Here is a 22217-nt window from a genome sequence, read left to right on the forward strand (position 1 = left end):
TGAAGGTCATTTGATGCCACTATTGAAAAAATGAGGCCTGGCATGGTGGCTCATGCCTGTAATCTCAGCACTTTGGGAGGCTGAGGCGGGCAGATCAAGAAGTCAGGAGTTCGAGATCATCCTGGCCTACATGGTGAAACCCTGTCTCTACTAAAAATACAAAAATTAGCTGGGCATGGTGGCACGTGCTGGTAATCCCAGCTACTCAGGAGGTTGAGGGAGGAAAATTGCTTGAACCGGAACCCGGGAGGCGGAGGTTGCAGTGAGCCAAGATTGTGCCACTGCACTCTAGCCTGGGCTACAGAAAAAGAAAAAAGAAAAAATGAGTACTGAAAAAAGATCTGATGAAAGTACTGTATCTAAAGTAAATTTATTAATAGATTGATACAAGTTGAGAGGAAATGGGCAGTAATGGGACTGGATGAGAGCTATACTGTCAAATCACATATCTGTTCGTGAGCCTGCCCAAGTCTACATTGTTATTTTTTTCAAATAAAATATTTGGATGAGATATAATCAACAAGGTTTTCATATCTGTGTGCATCAAACACTGGGAAAGACAGCTAATCCCTATGTTTACTTCCTACCGTTAGAACTCTAAAGGGATGATGAATGAGTTTAACCAAAAATAATAGATTGGGAATGATGAATGTAAAATCCGAACTTAGGTTCACAAAGATAACTGATTAAATATAATGGAAGGGGTATAGGAATTATCAAGAGTGTATGTATAAATAAAATGCTTAGAATTACAGTTTATTGCAAGCACAGTACAAATTAGTATTGGGACTTATGTACCTGCATAAACCCAATATGACTTGTTTGAAAGAAAGGAACTAATATTTCCTATGTACTCCCTACCTATTAAATCCTACCCAGGATCCCGTAATTGTTCTTGACTCTACATTTAATAGGATTGGGAGAAATCTGGAGTCTATTCAGAAAAGGGCAATAAGGATGGTGAATGGTCTGGAAATCAAGGGCCACAAAACTATTGAAGAATTAGGGAGTAGTCTGAAGAAGAAAGCAGAACACAGTATCTGCCTACTAAGTTCTAATGAGCTACCATGGATAAAGGAAATAGTTTGGATTATTGCAATGGTCTACACAATTTAATAATTCAAAACACTAGGGAGGGAAAGTGGTTGAGTGATCAACTGCATCTGAATTTCAGGAAGACCACATTAACAGGAATTGAATCTTCACTTCCCGAAGCGACAAGCTTTGCATGCCCTGAACTGTCTTGTCTGAGAACCTGCTTTTGCACTAATCAACTCCTGTGGATCTGATCACTCATTTCTGAGAGCTTCAGTGGGAATGGTAATAGCACCTACCTCATGAAGTGAATATTAGTATTAAAGAAGATACTATGTGTTAAAGGTTTAATGTAGACCCTGTCACATATAAAGTGCTCAAAAATGCTACCTTTTTTATTACTAGATGACCAATTTCCAAAAGAGAAAAGGTACTTTTATCATAAAGAAATGGAACTTGACAACTCTAAGTTGCATTTTTGGGCGAAAAAAATGATACTTTTTAAAAAAATTACTAGTTGACCTTTTATATTGCTACATGACCAATTTTCAAGGAGAATACTGAAGAAAACGTGCTTCTGTCATATATAAATGGAACTAGACAACTCTAAATTGCCTTCCAAATGGCAAAATCTAAAGATCCATGAATCATTGTGAGGCCAATCATTACATTTCTACAGTGTTTTAAAGTATGCTTGCATTATGGTTATGACTACTTTGAGGCAAACATTTTGGTCTTTCTGGTCTGTAAACAGACCCTTAATATGCAATCTATATTAATAGTCAATGTGTGGGAAGTAATCTATATAAAGTAGTATAGTTCCTATGCAACTATATATTCCCAAATGTCTACATTGGTATTTTAGTTAAATGTGATATGTACAAATGCTTTTATTGGTATTTCAATTCAAATTTCCAAATATTACTAGTATTTGACGTTGTCAGTTTTCCTGAAATAATACATGGAATACATAAAAATGCATAATATATATAATTATTTTTACAATTGGTGAAACTTTGCATATTATGGACTCATTAACAATACATCAAGGCATATAAATAACTTTAGCTGGACCACAAAGCCTTTAAATGTAGTAATTCTGTATTTTCTCTGCAAAAGCCTGAAAATGGTAAAGGATAATAACTTCTAATAAATAGAATTATCTTTTATTTTGAAATTCAAGTACACCCTCACATCCTCTAAACCTACTACCAAACCATTCCCAGTTTGGGTGAGTGGCAGCTCTTAATAGACAGCAAAACAAATACTCTGTAGTACTAATAATTTAAAAATAATTAAAGAATGAATTAATGTCCCAGTCGTATTCACCTCAGAGTAAGTTACCATGAAGGAATGTCCAAATAACAACATCAAATAAAATAGGGTAGAAGTAGGCTTTAAGGAATTTATTTGAAATATAAATCGTGATTCATTTAAATTCAGATTATGTTTTAATAATAGCAACTTGTATTGCATATTTATACTCTGCCAGATACTCCTAAAATTATATTTAATATTTAATATTTAATATGGTATCCCTTATATAGTATGTATAATTTAATCCTCACAACAATCTTTCCCCTTAAAATTTCCACTTAGTGTATGAGAAAACTGAGCCTCCAACCAGTAACTCACCTAAAACAATATGAGTGCTAAACGAAGAGTGTAATATAAAACCTTGACTGAAGACCCATACATGTAACTACTACTGACCACCATTTACAAAAAGCTAAAAGAAATCAGCATCAACTAAGAAAGCAATCCTCAGTATAAAGTGACTCTCTCTTTTAAGGAGGAATAAGATGAAGATTATTTGGGCCGGGCGCGGTGGCTCACACCTGTAATCCCCACATTTTGAGAGGTCAAGGTAGGCGGATCATGAGGTCAGGAGATCGACAGCATCCTAGTTAACACATTTCGACTCTACTAAAACTACAAAAAAATTAACCGGGCGTGGTGGTGGGCGCCTGTAGTCCCAGCTACTGGGGAGGCTGAGGCAGGAGAATGGCGTGAACCCAGGAGGCGGAGTTTGCAGTGAGCGGTGATGGCACCACTGCACTCCAGCCTGGGTGACAGAGCGAGACTCCCTCTTAAAAAAAAAAAAAAAAAAAAAAAAAAGATGCAGGTTATTTGTTACTGATGTGCTCTAGTGAGGCAAGAGGTATTTGATCATTCTTCACGGCACATTTAGTTTGTTTCCTTTCTTCCTATTTGGATAGTGGTCAAGGTTTTAATATAAAACTATACTTGGAGCATCTGCTAAAGCCCATCTATTAGGGTGGTGCTTCATTAGCTTTGGATATTTTTTAAATCAGTGCTAAATTTAGCAGCTGTAGGTCTTTGCATAAGTTTAGTCTTTCATAAAGAGAAGCATCTATATCTAGAATAACTGGGTTGGAATTCAGAACAATTAAGTGAAAGATGACCTTCTATCTTGGTCTTCAATTTGCTAGATTGCTGTTAAGTATGGTGTAAAACAGTTTTCAATGCTTAAAAACTATTAATATTTGATATAGTGCTCCTCCATTTACCAATCTCCACAATAATGTGATATGAGCAAAAATAATGCTTTGTGTTTATGTAGCACATGTCTCCATGGAGCCAAGAGGATTTGGTTGACGGCATCTAAAAATGGCTTTGTCAGGGAGAACAGAAAACTAATCTCGTAATTATATTGCCAGTATTAAAACTGACACTGATTCTATATGTGGCTACTAATGTGAACATTGTGCAGTCAAAGTAATATGGATGACTTCTTCCAGCCATCTTTATAATCAACAGTAACCATACTAAGAAGTCGTACTATTTTGTATTATTTTACTTTGCCTTGGCAATGTTTAAATATTATACACATATACTTTCTTTTATTTAATAACCCTATTGTAAAAAGTAACGTGCTAAATAATTATAATTCTAAATATTTTTAAGGCAATAAAACAAATTATTACATTACAATGATTATTTTTTAAAAAGTCATTTTTTAATGTGCAAAAGCAGGCCCTGTAATGTTACTGTGTTGTGAATTGAGACTTTTTTAATGTATGGTTGCCTTTTCTGGATGGAAAATATTGATCTGTATAGTAATGAAATGGTGACTGTCAAACCATAAGTTTCTTACCTCACCTCCACTTTTCCTCTGTGTCCTAGATAATTGGCTAAACCAGTCTGTGTGACTATGTAGTATATTGGAAGGAGAATAGCCCTTGATTATATCAACGGTTCTGAAATCTTATCACCAGAATCATCTTTAGGAGTTTTTAAACATACAGATTGCTAGATTTCACCCTCAGAGTTTCTAATTCAGTAGATCTGCAGTAGGGCCCCCATGTTTGTATTTCTGCAAGTTCCTATGTGATGCTAAGGATGCTAAACCATCATCAGCTTGAGAACCAGTGATACAATCAATTAAACTTCTGCTTTTCCATTTACAGAGAAAGAGATAATTATAACTACATAGAAATTACATGCCAACCAGTGTTTTGGAAGATTCAAGCACAAGAAAAATAGAGAGAGAGAAGAAAACTATTTCTATTCAAAAAGAAAAATGTTAACTCTGGCTACATATTAATACCAATTCTAAGATCACTCTCAGCCTAGGCTCTCTGTTTGCATTACATTTTAATATTCCTTCAATACATATTTATTGAGCACTTATTATGCAGTAGGGGCTTGCATGTAACAGAGAAAAAGAAATGACTCCAGTCTCTGTGGAGCTGAATTTGCATTTGATGTTATTTTGCTTTAATGTACATAATATGTCTTCAATTTTATTGCATATTTCTTTTGATCCCTATGCCTACTTCACTAAAATTCTTCTTTCCCTCTTCCTAATCTTAGTACATAATTGGTAGTTATAAATATTTTCCCATTTTGTCTTGCTTCTGTGTCCGAGTCTGAAGAGGGTGACAAAGATGGTTCTGACCATTCATAGCACTAAGGTTGGGCCACTGACACCCATGGGTCTTTGGACAGGAGGATATTCTTGACGTTACAGGAAAGATAAGTATGACATAGGTATTTAACAAAATTAAATCATGGAAACTAAAACTATATGAACCTATGAAAAACAGTATTCAAGTTTATTGTTTTATTTTGCATCTATTTGATTATTAATAATGTAGAAGCTATAACTTACCCATCATGTTGGCAAAATTTCCTTGTGGTCAATTTATAGACACTGAAATAAAGATGTGCAAGAGAGTTACACATTGATATTTCTGATAGTATTGGTTTAAATAACAAACTACTGAAATGTAGTTGAAACATCTCAGAGGAGGGCCAGTTAAGTTATTATATATATCAAAATTTTCATACCATTTAATTATTGAAATCATGATTTATAAGGTAATTTAAAGATATAAGTAAATATTTGATACAAGTTAAAAAATACCAAAACCAAAAATTTTTTTCAACTTTCTAAATCTAAGCATACAGAAGAAAATGCTTGGAAAATAGTATACCAAATATTAACAGTAGATTTTTCTGCATTATAAATTATTTCTTTCTCTTTGCATTTGACTCTGTTTTACAAAGTCCATCTAAAGAGTGTGTTGTGTTTATTATGTGACAAAAATGTGTGTGTAAGTGTGTGTATGTGAAAGAGAGAGGCATTGCCCATATAAGCAGTATATGAGGACACTTCTGAAAAAACTCTTTAACTGCAACTGACCATTGTGGTTTGGCTTTGTATCATTACGTAATCATAATCCTGTCATGATTTTATTTTGCGATACATATAACTGTTGGTGTTCCTAAACAGGTTAGACTTTGTTCTTATGTGTCAGGATTTTCTTTTACCAGGTAAAGAGAAGAGAAAGAATAGCCATCTGAGTGGAACCTGTGTGTCCTGAGCAATCTCGCTATCTCCCCTCAGAGGCACTTCATCTTCTCTGTCTATAAACATTTCTCACAAACACTGTCTTTGAGAAAATATTTCTAACAGAAGAGTTTATATGCTACCCATATTCATACCTGTGACCAAATCCTCAGAACAATACTATGAAACACGTTTATGGCGTTTACCCTGTGGCCAGGAGCTCTCTAAATGTTAATCGTCACTACTATCTTTTCATGTGGGTACTCTTATGGACCAGAAAATTGAGGCCTGCAGCTAGTCAGCAGTTTACCCCAGGTCACACAGCTGAGAAGAGGTGAAAGCAGGATTCAAATCCACCAAGCATGGCTCCAGAGTCTGCATTGTTTCTTAATATCAATTCAAATGATTTTCCTTTTGTAGTTCTACTTTACCTGCCTCAGACTTCTGAAAATGTGAAAAGATCCTGAACTCATGATTGTAGTTTTAGAATGAAAACATCTTCTTTCATCTCGGGTCAGAAGTTTGGTGTCTGAATGTAAATCCAGTGAGCTCTGTGAATTGTTAAGATCCTATTACTTATCGTCATCATGCCAAAATGAGGACTTGGTGCATGAGGGAGTTGCCATTCTGATCTTGAACATCTGTCCCAGCAACTAAATTCTCAGCTGCTCCATTTCATTATTGGTTGTGCTAAGATGTCAGGAGAGATTTTGCTTTTAAAAGTGGCCCTGTACTTTTCAGTAATTAAGGGAAAACATAATATCTGAAAAAATGTATCACTGACACTGAACTCAATTTGCTTTGAACGACTAATATTTTTACTAAGAGGTTTCTGAGGCATATTATCACCGCAACATAATTTATGCTTTTGGGAGTATACCTTTCATAGGTCTTCTTAAAAATACTTTTCTTCTCGTATGAGATAGCACATAGCAATTAATGAAGTTTTAAAACATCAAAATATAAGCTCCTTTACTTGTTTTTTCTTACACTATTTCAACCCTAGGGAGGGAAAGCCTAGAATAAAAGCTAATAAGATCATAGTGTAACTTGAGCTAAGTTAACAATCATAATGTGGTAGTCTAGTTTTTTTCTTAAGCCAGCTTTATAATTACGGTTATGAACAATAATTACAATTATTTGAAAACCTGTAGAATTGACCATGCAAGCATCATATTTAAAAAATCTAGAAGCCATGCTTTAATAATTTAAGATCTGTAGTTCTTTGTTCTTTCTGATCTATATACTTTGTTCACCATCTTTGAAAGAAAAGCACCACTTGGTTTCACAGTGTAGTAAATGTTTTGTATGTATTAAAGCATTTAACATTTAAGAAACTAACTTCCAAGTGTGCGTATGTGTGTGTGAATGTTTCTGTATGTTTGGTCATTTCTTATGGGGGAACCCACCCCCAATATTTCAACGTAGGTTCTTTCTATTTTCCATAAGTGTCGGCCAGCTGAGAAATAGAGACAGTACAAAGAAAGGAATTTTACAGCTGGGCTGCTGGGTGTGACATCATGTATCAGTAGGACCATGATGCCCGCCTGAGTCTCAGACCAGCAAGTTTTTATTAAGGGTTTCAAAAGGGGAGGGGGTGTAAGAACAGGCAGTAGGTACAAAGATCACATGCTTCAAAGGGCAAAAAGCAGAACTACTAGTAAGGATCTAACAAAGATCACATGCTTCTGAGGGAACAGGACAAAGGGCAAAAGCAGAACTACTGATAAGGGTCCAACAAAGATCACAAGGCAAAGGGCAAAAGCAGAACCACTGATAAAGGTATATGTTCAGTGGTGCACATATTGTCTTGATAAACATCTTAAACAACAGAAAACAGTATTCAAGAATAGAGAACTGGTCTGACCACAGATTTACCAGGATGGAGTTTTTCCCCACCCTAGTAAGCCTGAGGGTAATTGCAGGAGACCAGGGCGTATCTCAGTCCAAACTCAACTGCATAAGACAGACAGTCCCAGAGTGGCCATTTATAGACCTGTCCCCAGGAATGCATTCCTTTCCCAGGGTATTAATATTAATATTCCTTGCTAGGAAAAGAATTTAGCAATATCTCTCCTACTTACACATCTGTTTATAGACTCTCACAAAAAGAAAAATATGGCTTTTTTGCCCAACCCCACAGGAAGTCAGACCTTATGATTGTCTTCCCTTGTTCCCTTAAAATTGCTGTTATTCTGTTCTTTTTCAAGGTGCACTGATTTAATATTGTGTAAACACACATATTTTACAATCAATTTTTACAGTTAACACAATTATCACAGTGGTCCTGAGGTGACGTACATTCTCAGCTTACAAAGATAACAGGATTAAGAGATTAAAGTAAAGATAGGAATAAGAAATTATAAAAGTATTATTTGGGAACTGATAAATGTCCATATTAAAATGAAATCTTCACAATTTATGTTCCTCTGCCATGGCTCCTGCTTGTCCCTCCATTTGGGGTCCCTGACTTCCTGAATTTCTTATTCAGTGCTTATTTGGGGGTGATTCACAATTGGAGAAAGTTTGGGGAGATGGTCAAATGTTCACATTAGTTGAAGTGCAAAACTCCCCTATTCCCAGCACTCAATGTGGTTAGTTATCATGTTGTAGAGTTTTCAAAATAATGATGATAGTGGTATAGGGTGTAGTGTCAGACAGCTAGCTTTTATCTCAAACGGAAACTTTAATAGCCTTTAAAAATAATGCCTTCGGCTGGGCGTGGTGGCTCACGCCTGTAATCCCAGCACTTTGGGAGGCCGAGGTGGGTGGATCACGAGGTCAGGAGTTCAAGACCAGCCTGGCCAAGATGGTGAAACCCCGTCTCTACTAAAAATACAAAAAAAATTAGCCAGGCGTGGTGGCACGCACCTGTAATCCCAGCTACTCCAGAGGCTGAGGCAGAGAATTGTTTAAACCTGGAGGGGCGGAGGTTGCAGTGAGCCGAGATCACACCATTGCACTTCAGCCTGGGCAACAGAGTGAGACTCCATCTCAAATAATAATAATAATAATAATAATAGTAATGACTTCATATGAATGTTGCCTTCCTTGTGAATTCATATTTGGAGGATTCCCATTTTATACACATGCAAACCAAATAAGCTACCTGTTCCAAAATGGACTTTTATGGGGATTTCATTACAACCTCCGAGTAGAATTAATAACTCTTTCATGTTTTTTCTCACAATGTTTGGTGCTTCTGCTGCTGTAGCACTTTTCACATTGTAATACATGCAGCTCTATGCATCTGCTTTCTCCCCTTAGAATGTGGACAACTTGAAAGCAACAGTTAACTCTTCCTTATATCTGTCTATCATGCTTTGCACCATAACTGATATATCTATTGGTTTTATCATAAAAGTCTGTTGTTATGATTTGAGAAATACTCATTCTAGAGTTATTTCTAGAAATCCTCTAGAATAAATAGAGTAACCCCTTTTTCCTACCCTAGCTTATGTGAGTTTTCTAAAATGCAAATCTTGTATCAGTTTCCCATTTATATCCTTCAGGGGCTCTCCATTTCTTTCTTAATGTTTTAATTTCTATCTTGTGGCTCATGAACTCTTCTCTGAACTCTACTCACCACTCTTGTCTCCTTTTCTTCCACTCTCACAATCCACAGCTGGTCTCTCCAGATCCACATTCATTCCAGCTGGTCTTCACACCCACTGCTGGCCCTAACTAGAACACCCTCCCCTCACCTCTCACATCAAACTGCTCCACACTTCTAGGTGCTTTCCGTGGGACATTGCTCCTGAAGTCTCAAATTTGGGTTAAGTATTTCCCCAAGATATTCTAATACCATTTTCTACTGCCTTGTCATAGAATATCATGCAATCTGAATGCCTAATTACTTATTTTTATCTTCCATTTGGCTGTAAGTTAATTGAGGAGAGGGGAGGATGTGGTCCTGTTCTTCATACTTGTGCCTTCAATGCTTGGTGTATAGTAGGAGCTCAAAATTGCTGTTGTGTAAGTGAATGAAGGAAGACATCATTTAAAAGCTAACTGGGGCTAAGTACAGTGGCTCAATCCCAGCACTTTGGGAGGCCGAGGTGGGAGGATTGCTTGAGCCCAGGAGTTTGAGATTAGTCTGGACAAGATAGTGAGGCCCTGTCACTAAAAAAATTAAAAATAAGCTGAGGAGTAGTGGTGCATGCCTGAAGTCCCAGCTATTTGGGAAGCTGAAGTGGGAGGATCACTTGAGCCCAGGAGGTTGAGGCTCCAACCTGAACTGCACTCCAGTCTGGGCAAAAACTAACTGGTAACACTTAAAGCACAATTTCAAGTGTTCAACAAATATAAAGTCATTTCATCCACTTAGGACTGGTTTTGTGTGTGTGTGTGTGTGTGTTTTTTTTGTTTTTTTGTTTTTGTTTTTTTTTTTGAGAAAGTCTCACTCTCTCACCCAGAATGACAGTGGAATGATCTCAGCTCACCACACCCTCTGCCTCCCGGGTTCAAACGATTCACATGCCTCAGTCTGCTGAGTAGCTGGGACTACAGGCGTACACAACCATGGCCTGGCTAATTTTTGTATTTTTAGTAGAGATGGTTTTTACCATGTTGGCTGGGCTGGTCTCAAACTCCCGACCTCAGGTGATCTGCCCACCTTGGCCTCCCAAAGTGCTAAGATTACAAGCTAGAGCCATTGTGCATGGCCCTAATTTTTTTTTTTTTCTCATTATTGTGTGCAATCTGATGAGATACTTGCTTCACAGGGAGTTTAGCTTGCCCAAGATCACACAGTGGCAACAGTTGCATTTGGACCTAAACAGTCTGGCTTCAGAGTCTGGACTCTTAACTTCTGCTACACTGGATTTCTGAAGATTTAAAGTCAATAGATCAATGTTTCTAGGTGACTGGTCGCACTTCAGGGCATTGACAAGAGGGAAGCTGATTTTTGCTCTTGTCTCTACAACTGACAATTATGTGATTCTTGCAATCTCTCTGTACCTTACTTTAATTATTTGCAAAATTGGACAACTATGGACTGAGTGATCTCAAAGGTCCTTGTTCTCTAAATGAGGGTGATTTGAACCAGCCACTCGTTTATGCTGCTATGAAGAAGGTAAATGCTTCTGTGCTTTTTAATTTTTTCCTATTGAAAAAAAAATTACTAAATGACTATGAGCTAAAATAGGTAATCTGGGTCCCCTCTGCTGACTTCGTCAGGTTTTTATTGCCACGGTTTTGAAAATTCATAATCTCATCCCATTACTCTCTTATCAAGGGGTTGCATTTGAGTAAGGCTATGAGACTCAATAACCACAATAGAGCCATCTAAGAGATTAAAGTGAGCCTCCACTGATAATTGGGCATACTATTTCCAACAATAGTAACTTAAATGAAAAATGTTGGTGATTTCCTAGTCCAGTGGCTAGCACATAGTAGGCATTCAGGAAATATTAGCTCTCTAATTCATTCTTAAGATTTTATTTTTCCTGTGAGTTTTCAGTTATATCACTTTTTTCCAGTCAACAACACTTATTGAAAAAGGACAACTAATAAGCATTGTAGCTAATTTGGTACATGTTCCTGTTATATAATCACCATGGTACCCAGGCTCTTAACTGAAACCAAACAAATTTATAGAAAGAAAACTTTTTGTTCTTTCACATAAGGTGTTCTGTTATGGAAGCACTAGCTTTTGTCCTATTTTATCTTTTGTCAGTAGACACTACTTTCCAATGTGTTCCATGGAAATGTTAACATGTGATTGGATCTACTTGGGGGAATCAGCAAGTTTTATTAAATATTAGACAACCTCATCTTTTACTTTTAAGGAACATGGATATATGGCTATATCTGAAGATTGAATATTAAATATGTCAAAGCATTAAAAAAAGTTAATACATTTACATGTCACATTTCTTTTTGTAATTTTCTTTGAAAAGACCAATGCCCTAGTGGTCAAGCATTGAAAGTAGTTTCTTGCTATGAAATGAAAAATTTGTATAATGTAAATGTATCTGTTACATTATAAATCCATTTTCACTTATTAACAGTATTAAGTATTAAATGAATATAGAACATCTCACTTACTGCAAATAAATGAACAGCTTTAGTAATGCAAATGTAAAAAGGACCATAGTACTGCATATTGTTATCCAAATTATGTCCATCTAATGATGGAAATTCAACAATGACTCCCAGTAAATATACCCACAGCAGTTGGTAATCTGCCCACAGTATACAATTCTGAACAGGTTATGTGTGTGGTATTTTAGTCCTTCTCCCAGCATGTTTCAAAGCAGTTTTTGTTATAAGAACTTTGAAAGCCACAGAAAAGAATTTTTAGTGGGTTTTCTTCAATTTTGAAATGCCTTGCGTGTGTAGTAACTTATTACTTGAATCCAGCAGTAACTTAGCCTTTATGTGCATAGTTCCCTATTTTGTGATGTGTAAGAAGTCATCAACATATGGATACATAATATTTAACATTTGAAATTTAAAAAAATAACATTTGAAATTTAAAAAAAATAAAGAATAAATAAAGCAATAGATCTAGTCAGCTTCCAAAATTTCTATGCAAAAATTGCTACTGTTTTAAAACAGGCATTAGCTCCATCTATTGTTCTATGACCTAATTTGTTTTAACTTCACTTGAAAGAATAATCATTGATTATTGAAGTCTCTCAAGATTACTTAAAACATATATGGCTGTATATATAAACAAATATGATAAATTGATCACACAAGAAATCTAAAATGCAAATTTCAACACCTTATAAAACATCTTTTAAACATTCATATGTTACACCTATGAAGGGCAAATTGGAGAAATATTCATACCACAGAAAATTGTCTTAAAAACTATGATTGTAGAAAATTAGATTAATAATTTTACATGGATTTTTAATATACTGTTTTCTTTGTGACTTTGATTTTAGAATTGCTCTCAAATATTGCTAGATCCCATATATTCTATTAAAAATATAGCAATTATGTGTATGCTTTGTGTGTGTGTGTGTGTGTGTGTGTGTTATTTGTATATCAGGGATTTTTTTTATATATGGGAAATCATATATAAAACTATAAAGTAACATTTACTCTCTAAAGCAATGAGATACAGATTTATGGCCAGGCACAGTGGCTCATGCCTATAATCCCAGCACTTTGGGAGGCTAAGGCGGGCGGATCACAAGGTCAGGAGATCGAGACCATCCTGGCTAACATGTTGAAACCCCATCTCTACTAAAAATACAACAAATTAGCCGGGCGTGGTGGTGGGCACCTGTAGTCCCAGCTACTCGGGAGGCTGAGGCAGGAGAATGGTGTGAACCCGGGAGGTGGAGCTTGCAGTGAGCGGAGATCATACCACTGCACTCCAGCCTGGGCGACAGAGCAAAGCTCTGTCTCAAAAAAAAAAAAAAATACAGATTTATTAAATAATTACTGGGATTGTGATCTGATAATCATTTAGAATATGTAGTAGTCAGCACCAGGAATGTCCAAGATATATCACTGAATTTCCTCAGTAGCACAAAGAAGGAAAAACAGCAATCAATTCCGTTACTTAACCTATGCATTTGAAAATGCAGTCAAGTAGTCAGTCATGCCCTTTGCAAAGTACCCAAGCAGATATAATACTAACAAATAACACTTGAGACTAACTTTTAGGTAATGAAAACATTATGATTATGAATCTTCCTGGGAAATGGGTCAATCATGTCTATCTGCTTGAAATCTGTCACCTCTAGGTTTCAGGAAGCCATTTGTGGTGTGTGTACCAGTTAGGCTTAGATGTGACTTCATTCAACAAGAAGAGCAAAATAAAATTAGTTTTAAGGTGGTAGAAGTTTATTTGTCCCTAACAGAAAAGGAATTCATAAGTAGGCTGTACAGGCCTCCTATGACCCTTAACAATGCTATCATGGCTTATATTTTCTGCTTTGTCATTCTTAGCTTCGGCTTTCCAAATTCAAGAGTCGAGATGATGACTAGAGTTCCACCTATTATGTCAACATTCAAGGCTGTGCTTGCTACTCCCTTTTAAGAATTTCCCATAGGCACATACATACTTCTCTTAAATGTGATTGGCCAGACTTAGTTACATGACCATAGCCAACTATGAAGGTGAGGCTGGGAGTTTCTTAGCAGAACGCATTGTCCAGGATTCTGTTACTAAAGAAGAAGTAAAACTGGATATTGAAAGACAATTAGCATGAAAAGCAAGCGTCTGAAATATAGTCATACCATAGAAATTAAAGGGTGTTCATTGCATTACACTACACTATATTCACTCAAGCATTTGTATGTGTTAGTGTCCTCTTTCTCAGGGACGTTATGAGTCTGGATGTGTATGAAGAAAAAATGGTGACAAGCATCCCAAACTTACCTGTCTGTAATCTGAGGGTAGATAGTCAAATGCAGGAAAGTCAGGAAAGAAAGTTGCATAAATGTTCTAAAACTAGCCTTAAAAATCAGGGATTGACTGCAGACACTGAGATAGCAATCACATCTGGTTTTAAAAACCCTTTCATATAGTAAATCTGAGGTACAGTGGCAAAAAAGAGAGAGGTTGTGAACAGCAAGCAGCTCCCAAGCAAAAAAGTCTATTTAATGCATATTTACAATGCAAAAACTTAATGGGATATGGGGAAATGATGATGACCCAGCTCTTTTACTGTAACTTATATACAGACAGAGTGTACCCCGTGAGCAGCAGCAGTGTGCTTGAACTGACGGTAAGTGGAATTAAAGAAGGAAGGAAAACTTACTGGAAAAAGAGAATAACTATAGCAAATTTGTTTAATTATTTTTTCAACGTCATATGAGAAATGATCTTTGTTTCCTGTGCAAAAGCAAATATTGTACTAAAGGAGTCTGAAAAATAATACATAATACAACAGAGTCCATAAATACTCTGGTGTATTTGTTTTCTTCACTCTGCAGTTTTTAACACATGCCTAATATATCATGTCAGAGTAAAAATTTGATAAGTATAGTTATTCAGAATTTATCATCACATTCCTTGGATGGTAGTATTGCTGATAGTAGTCAAACTGACAGAAAAAATAGAATTCAAAAGGACGGCCATTATTTCACTTTGAGAGAGATGTAATTCCACAAAAGGAATTTTATTCCATTTATCTATCAATCAACTTACAATGTATTTTTTATGGCTTTCCTTTTCTTAATTTTTTCAATTTACTTAATGAGACAAATAAATTATAACCCACTTGGCCAGCACCTTTTTTTAAGAAGATAAATGTTTCCTCAACCTACTGATGATTAATATGAAGCAGTGTGTGTTGTGGTGTTGAAATTTTACAAATGATATTTTAACTATGTATCCAAATGAACTTTTGGCACCTGAATATATAGAGGTGATTTTATGACAAAGGTCTGGAGGACATTTGATTTTATTTTCCTCAATGTATAGATAGATGAAAGGTGAAGTTTAGGATCCCAGAAAAGAGAACAAAAAGAAAGCGGCTGTGGGCTACTGTTTCTGTGTAAGAGGGGAGGAGTCTAAGTAGAATCATGGAGACGGAGTGAATTCATAGAAATCCAGAGGGAAGAGTTTTGAGGCAGAGGGAGCCATCAATACTGGTCAAAGAGCAGCAGGGAGGTTAAGTAAAGCAAAAGCTGGAGAATTAGGAAGCCAGGAGAAAATGGTCATCTTAACTGAACTGACATGCTGCTGGCTGATACCAGGCACATTCCAGTAAGTAAACAAATGCAAAGGAGGATGAGTCATTGAGTTCACAGGACTCCCTAAGAAGCCTTCATGGCAAGCAAAGGAAATGAGGCAGTATTGGGTCTATTAAGGGCTATATACACCTGTGCTGTCCAGTATGAGAGCCAGTGGCCATATAGCTATTGAGCACTTCAAATGTAGCTTGCGTGAATTGGGCTATGAGTGTAACATTTATACTGGATTTCAAAAACTCAATATGAAAAAATAGAATGTAAAGAATCTCATTGAAATTTTTATATCGATTACATGTTGAAATGATTATTTTGATATCTCTGATGAAATATAAGGTATTGTTAATATTAACTTCACCTGTATGTTTTTATTTTGTAACGTGGTTACTAAGATTTTTACAAAATGCATCTTTGGCTTGCATTTGTGGCTCAGTATGTTCTATTGGACAGTCGGTATATTATATACTCAGACTTCAGTTTGCCATCTCAATTTTTGACAGCATATGAGGGGAAATCTTTCTAAAAACTACAATTTGGCTGGGCATGCTGGCTCATGCCTGTAATTCCAGCACTTTGGGAGACCGAGGCAGGCAGATCACCTGAGGTCAGGCATTCAAGACCTGACCAATAAGGCGAAACCCCATCCCTAGTAAAAATACTGAAAATTAGCCAGGCGTAGTGGTGCATGCCTGTAATCCCAGCTACTCAGGAGTCTGAGACAGGAGAATCACTTGAGCCCAGGAGGCACAGGTTGCAGTGAGCTGAGATCATGCCATTGTCTCCAGCCTGGGCAACAAGAGCGAAACTCTGCCTCAAAAGAAAAAGAAAAGAAAAAAAAAAACCTATAATTTTTTCTACATTAACTTAGAAATGTAATTTGTTATAGTAGAAAGAACATGGGCTCCTGGATCCAGCTCTACTACTGAATAGCTACATGGCCCTAGGCAAGTTATTTAACTTCTATGAGCCTTGATTTCCTCATCCATAAAATGAGAATCATAACACTCACCACACAGGATAATTGTTAGGATTAAATGGGAATATAAAGGACTTTGCAGAGTGCCCCGCACATAATTTGCACCTAATAAAAGTTAGTTACCTTCTTTCCTTGATATGTAACCCATAATTCTGTTAAAAGAGACAGAATTGGTCTGATACAATATTAGCCTCAAAATTAGAAGAGGATGGAAGTACAGGATAAGAAAATGAATCAAGGTTATTGACCTTCCGAATAAGAAAATCAAAATCTTCTCAAGACTGAAAAAATACTGACAAACGTAGCTTCTTTGGAAGGACAAAGAAAATAAGTTTCTTCTAATACAGTAATACATATGTATGTGCATATGAATATATACATATACATACATGTACATGTGCACATATGTGTGTGTATATATATAAAATAGCACATATTCTTCAGTGGGCCACATGAAACTGTGGATATGAAACTATTTTTTAAGCTAGGATGCACTATATAAATATTAATACTGGTGGTGTTATTCTATAAAATATCATTTATTTGAAAGTGACAAATGGAGAAAAACAAAGAGTAACTAGGAGTAGGGGGTGGTAGTGGTGGAAATTAAAGGTTGAAATGAAGATGAGAAAAGAGAAAGACATTGAAAAGAGGGAAAGCCTTTGCCAAAAGTCAAAGTAGGAGACATACATCTAACTACCATACACTACCCACAATTCTCTTCCTTCTCAGCCTTGCCCTGTCCCCTGATGCTCTTCTAATTTTGAGGCTTATGTTATATTCACATGTAATCCTCACAATTACCCTGTGTGGTGAGTGTTATGATTCTCCTTTTATGGATATGGAAATCAAGGCTCACAGGAGTTAAATAACTTGCCCAGGACCATGTAGCTCTTTAGTAGCTTCTCAGCCTTGACCTGCCTCCTACATTGGAATGGTCCAACTTGGCTCCCTTCTCACTCCTCCTTCCTTTTAGAAACTCTAATATGTATCTTTTGCCCATAGCAAAAATCACAGTTCCCTGTCAAATTTCAACTTTGTCTCCTCATCTCAGGTCTCCATCCAGCCTTGACTCCATTCCTGCCTCCTTCTCTTTTCCTCTCTACGCTTTTGCCCAGAGCTACTGGACTTAATGCTCTACCACCATTAAAAATATCTCCTTTCCCTCCCCCAGCCTCAACACATTCACCTGGGCATCCTACTTATACTTGAATGCTGCCTCAAATTAAAAAATAGATATAGGATTTATGATACAGCTGTGGTACATTTTCATATCATCTGAACTTGTAAACATGCATCCAAATTTTACCCACCAAATTATCAAACATTGAATATCTACTGGTGGAAATTTGGTGGGTTGGATTATTACTTTAAAAAAAAAATGAATTAGGCTGGGCACAGTGGCTCACACCTGTAATCCTAGCAATTTGGGAGGCTGAGGCAGGTGGATCACCTGAGGTCAGGAGTTCAACACCAGCCTGGCCAACATGGCAAAACCCCGTCTCTACTAAAAATACAGAAAAAAAAAAAAGTAATTGGACATGGTTGCACATGCCTGTAATCCCAGCTACTCAGGAGGCTGAGCCAGGAGAATTGCTTGAACCCAAGAGGTGGAGGTTGTAGTGAGTCGAGATCATGCCACTGCACTCCAGCTTGGAAACAGCGAGACTCCGCCTTAAAAAAAAAAAAAAAAGAGTTAAATCTAGTTTATACTACTATTATGAACAAAATTGCATTTTTAACATGATTTTCTTAGAGTTACAAATGTGAAGAATTTTGTATCACTTAGTAAACTTTGCGTTGCGTGTGATAGAAAATCCAGCTCAAACCAGCCTAAGCAATAAAAGTAATTTATTATGTCACATAAGAGAGCAGTCCGGGGATTGGCTAGGCTTTGTTCAAAGTTCCAGTGATACAATTAGAGCCCAGTTTCTTCATGTACATTTCATTTCCTTATCTGAGTTTCATTTTAGGGCACTTCTCTCTACCTGGCTCCAAAATTCTACCAAGAGGTCACAGGGCTAAAACTTTTCTGATTTGAGTGCATAAGAGAACAGCAAAAGTTTCTCTTTATATGTCCCAGTAAATGTCACCGTTTATCTTAGGTAGTTTGATTGGTCACATGTACATCTCTAAACCTCTCACTGTACTCAGAAAAATGAGCCATGTTGGTTGACTTAGAACTATCTCGTCAGAAGACGAAGGACTAGGCGTGTGAGAAAAACTGATCCTCAGGAGGAAGACTGCAATGCATTTAGCAGGAAAGAGTAATGTTTCTTAAGAAAAAAATGAAACAATGAAAATCCACTAAAATCTCTCTCAAGGATAATATTCCATGACTCTACAGGGCTTAATGCATGTGACATATATAGAGTTCTGATAAGCAGTTTGGATTATATGGGCCAGAGAAATTCCCAGGTCATAGAACTTCTCTTTAAAGTAAAAGAGATAGGCCAGGCACGGCGGCTCATGCGCATCATATCAGCACTTTGGGAGGCCGAGGCAAGTGGATCACTTGAGGTCAGGAGTTTGAGACCAGCATGACCAACATGGTGAAACCCTGTCTCTACAAAAATACAAAAATAAGGCCTGGTGTGGTGGCTCATGCCCATAATCCCAGCACTTTGGGAGGCCAAGGCAGGCAGATCACTTGAAGTCAGTGAGTTCGAGACCAGCCTGGCCAACATGGTGAAACTCCGTCTCTACTAAAAATATAAAAATTAGCTGGGCATGTTGGTGGACGACTGTAATCCCAACTACTCAAGAGGCTGAGGCAGGAGAATTGCTTGAACCTAGGAGGCAGCGTGTGCAGTGAGCCGAGATTGTGCCACTGTACTCCAGCCTGGGTGACAAGAGCAAGACTCCATCTAAAAATAAAATAAATAAATACAAAAATTAGCAGGATGTGGTGGCATGTCCCTGTAGTCTCAGCTACTCGAGAGGCTGAGGCAGCAGAATCACTTGAACCCAGGAGGTGGAGGTTGCAGTTACCTGAGATCGGGCCCCTGCATTCCAGCCTGGACAACAAAGTGAGACTCCATCTTTAAAAAAAAAAAAAAAAAAAAAAAGGAAAGAAAAAGAAAAAAAAAAAGTAAATTAAATAATGTATCTAAATTGTCTAGCACAATGAGTAGAACAAACTATGAACATTTATTAGTAGGTTGATTTGAAGAATTTCAAAAATAAAAGTAAGGCTAACAGTTCTCTTAACATGGGCTTTTATAAACAAACAAATAGAATTGGCTTTCCTTATTATCTTTATCCTGTTTTTTATAATCTTTTGTATCTTATTTGAGTTTAAGTTGGCCTAAATGATACCCTTTAAGGCAACAATGCTAAAATTCAATCAATTGTATCATGTATAGTTGGAAATTAATCATTCAATTTAATTCAGTTCTTCTTTCTTTCAGAGAGGTGGGGGGAGAGGGGAGCAGGAAGGGAGGAAGAGAGAAGAGAGAGATTGAGACAGTAAGAAAAAGGAAGAGTTCTGTTTATCAAGCACTCTGCTAGATCCTGGACGTACAGCTGTGAACAAGGAGACAACCTGCAGATATGGGCCCAGTCCTAGCTTTGTTAAAACCGATTTCAGAAATCTAATTATAACTGGAGTTGATGTTTCAGAAAAGAAAGTTTGCCTAGTTTTTGGGTATTTTTTGCATTGCCACATCAAGCTTACAAAGGCTTACAAGAAATAATAATTTCAGTAGTAGTATTCCTGTGTCCTGATAAGCCCCACATATATTCTGTGAACCACATAGTTTTACTTAAAACGATCTTTAAAGTAGGGAGAGGGAAAAGGAGGAAGTCTATAATTGAATTTTGTCTTACACGTTTAAAATGTATTATTTAGAAAATATTCCATGTAATAAAAAATACTGACTTCATCAAAACTCTCCAAGATATTTAGAAAATGTTCCTTTACAAAGGACTAGATAGTGTTGCATACAAGCTAAAGGGAAGAAGGTGGAGGGGGAGGAGGTTGCCTGTACAGGGCAACTGCATCTTTATTGTGACTTCACCATCAGCTGCCATTCCACCTTCTGATATGAATTAGCTAAGATTTTTATCCAGATTTGAGGAGATCCCAACACTTAGGTTTTGACAGTGCTCTTCATGACATTCATCCATCTTTCAAGAACTATGTTCTGTGTGCACACTTTGTGCCAGGCACTTCTCTAGAGCACAGTAGTTAATAAGTGAGACAAACATTTAGGAACTTTATATTTAATAGAGAGAGACAGGGGAATTATAGATAATAAACAAGATGAATAAGTAAATTCTATGTTATTTGTTATGAATTAAATGCCAAAAAAATAAGAGACAGAAGTCAGAATGTGTTGCTGAGGCTTGTCTAGAATAGACAAGACTGATTGAAGGGGTGACATTTGAGTAAAGATGGAAAATCAGTAAGTGGGCAAGTAATAGAGATTTCCAGGGGAAGCATTTCAGATAGAACAGCACTAGCAAAGATCATGACTGGGGAGTCCTGGAATAGCATGGAGGCCAGTGTGGTTGGTGCCTACTGAGACGAAGAATCGGAAGGAAACAGATCAAAAAGTAATAGTGGGTGGGGAGATCATCCAGGACTTGACATGACCTGTCTTGTCTTAACTTTTGTCCTGACATGACATGACTAGAATTGTCTCATCTTGGATTGATTGACATGCTTCGACTTGACTTATCATAGCTTGACTTGAATTTACTTGACATAAGTTTCCACTGAAGGGCTTTATAAAGGTTTGGCTTTTACTCTGAGTGAGGTGGGAATCTTAGGGTTTTGAACAGAAGAGTGACATGACCTTAATGTGAATTAAATAGTTGCCTCATGAGAAAAATATGAGAGGTTTAGACTGGAATGTTAGCAATAGAGGCAGTAAGAGGTGATATTCTGGATATACAAATTTTAAAAATAGGGACAAAGGATTTGCTAATGGACCAGATATGAGATATGACAAAAAGAGAGAAGGCAAGAATGACTTCAAGATTTTTTTGTCTGAGCAGCTTGTAGTATACAGTTGCCTTTTACTGAGATGGGAAAGGGAGTATAAGTGTACATTAGTAGAGAGGAGTGCAAATGGTTACAAGATTGTTTTTGATGATGTTAAATTTGAGGTGTTTATTGCACATTCAACAACTGTGGGAATCTGAATCTGACATTAATGAGAAATGGTCTGGCTGGAGGTTTACATTTGGGAATCATCTGCTTGTAGATGGTATGTAAAGTTATGAGAACTGATGATCATCTGCTTGTAGATGGTATGTAAAGTTATGAGAACTGATGTAACATCAAATAAAGCAGTGAAGGGAGATAGGGGCAGGTGGTAGTGGGAGGAGAAGGAAAGGGATGGGAAGATAAGAAGCAAAGGAGCCTACAAAGGAATCCTATTCTGATGTCCTGGAAGTCAAGTGTTAGGGGATATTGAATCTGGAGCAGGCTTGTCCAACCCATGGCCCACAGGCTGCATGCAGCCCAGGATGACTTTGAATGCAGCACAACACAAATTCATAAATTTTCTTAAAACGCTATGAGAATTTTTTTGGTGATTTATTTTTAGCTCATCAGCTATTATTAGTGTTAGTGTATTTTATGTGTAGCCCAAGACAATTCTTCTTCCAAGGTGGCCCAGGGAAGCCAAAAGATTAGACATCCCTGATCTAGAGGCATGACCTAATTCAAATGCCAGTATTAGACCATGTGAGATGGGAACTGAGATTTGATCATGGTTTTAG

The 22217-nt window shown here is 36.9% G+C and overlaps 1 protein-coding gene and 1 pseudogene across 2 annotated transcripts in view; both read left to right on the top strand.

Annotated features, from left to right (window-relative positions):
- The window catches only part of MAGI2 (membrane associated guanylate kinase, WW and PDZ domain containing 2), a 1467795-nt gene that overhangs the window by 123816 nt on the left and 1321762 nt on the right, over positions 1 to 22217 (top strand). The window lies entirely within an intron of this gene.
- Positions 17868 to 19171, top strand: LOC144339901 (uncharacterized; annotated as a pseudogene).

Source organism: Macaca mulatta, chromosome 3, assembly GCF_049350105.2.
Source record: "Macaca mulatta isolate MMU2019108-1 chromosome 3, T2T-MMU8v2.0, whole genome shotgun sequence".
Taxonomy (NCBI): Eukaryota; Metazoa; Chordata; class Mammalia; order Primates; family Cercopithecidae; genus Macaca; species Macaca mulatta.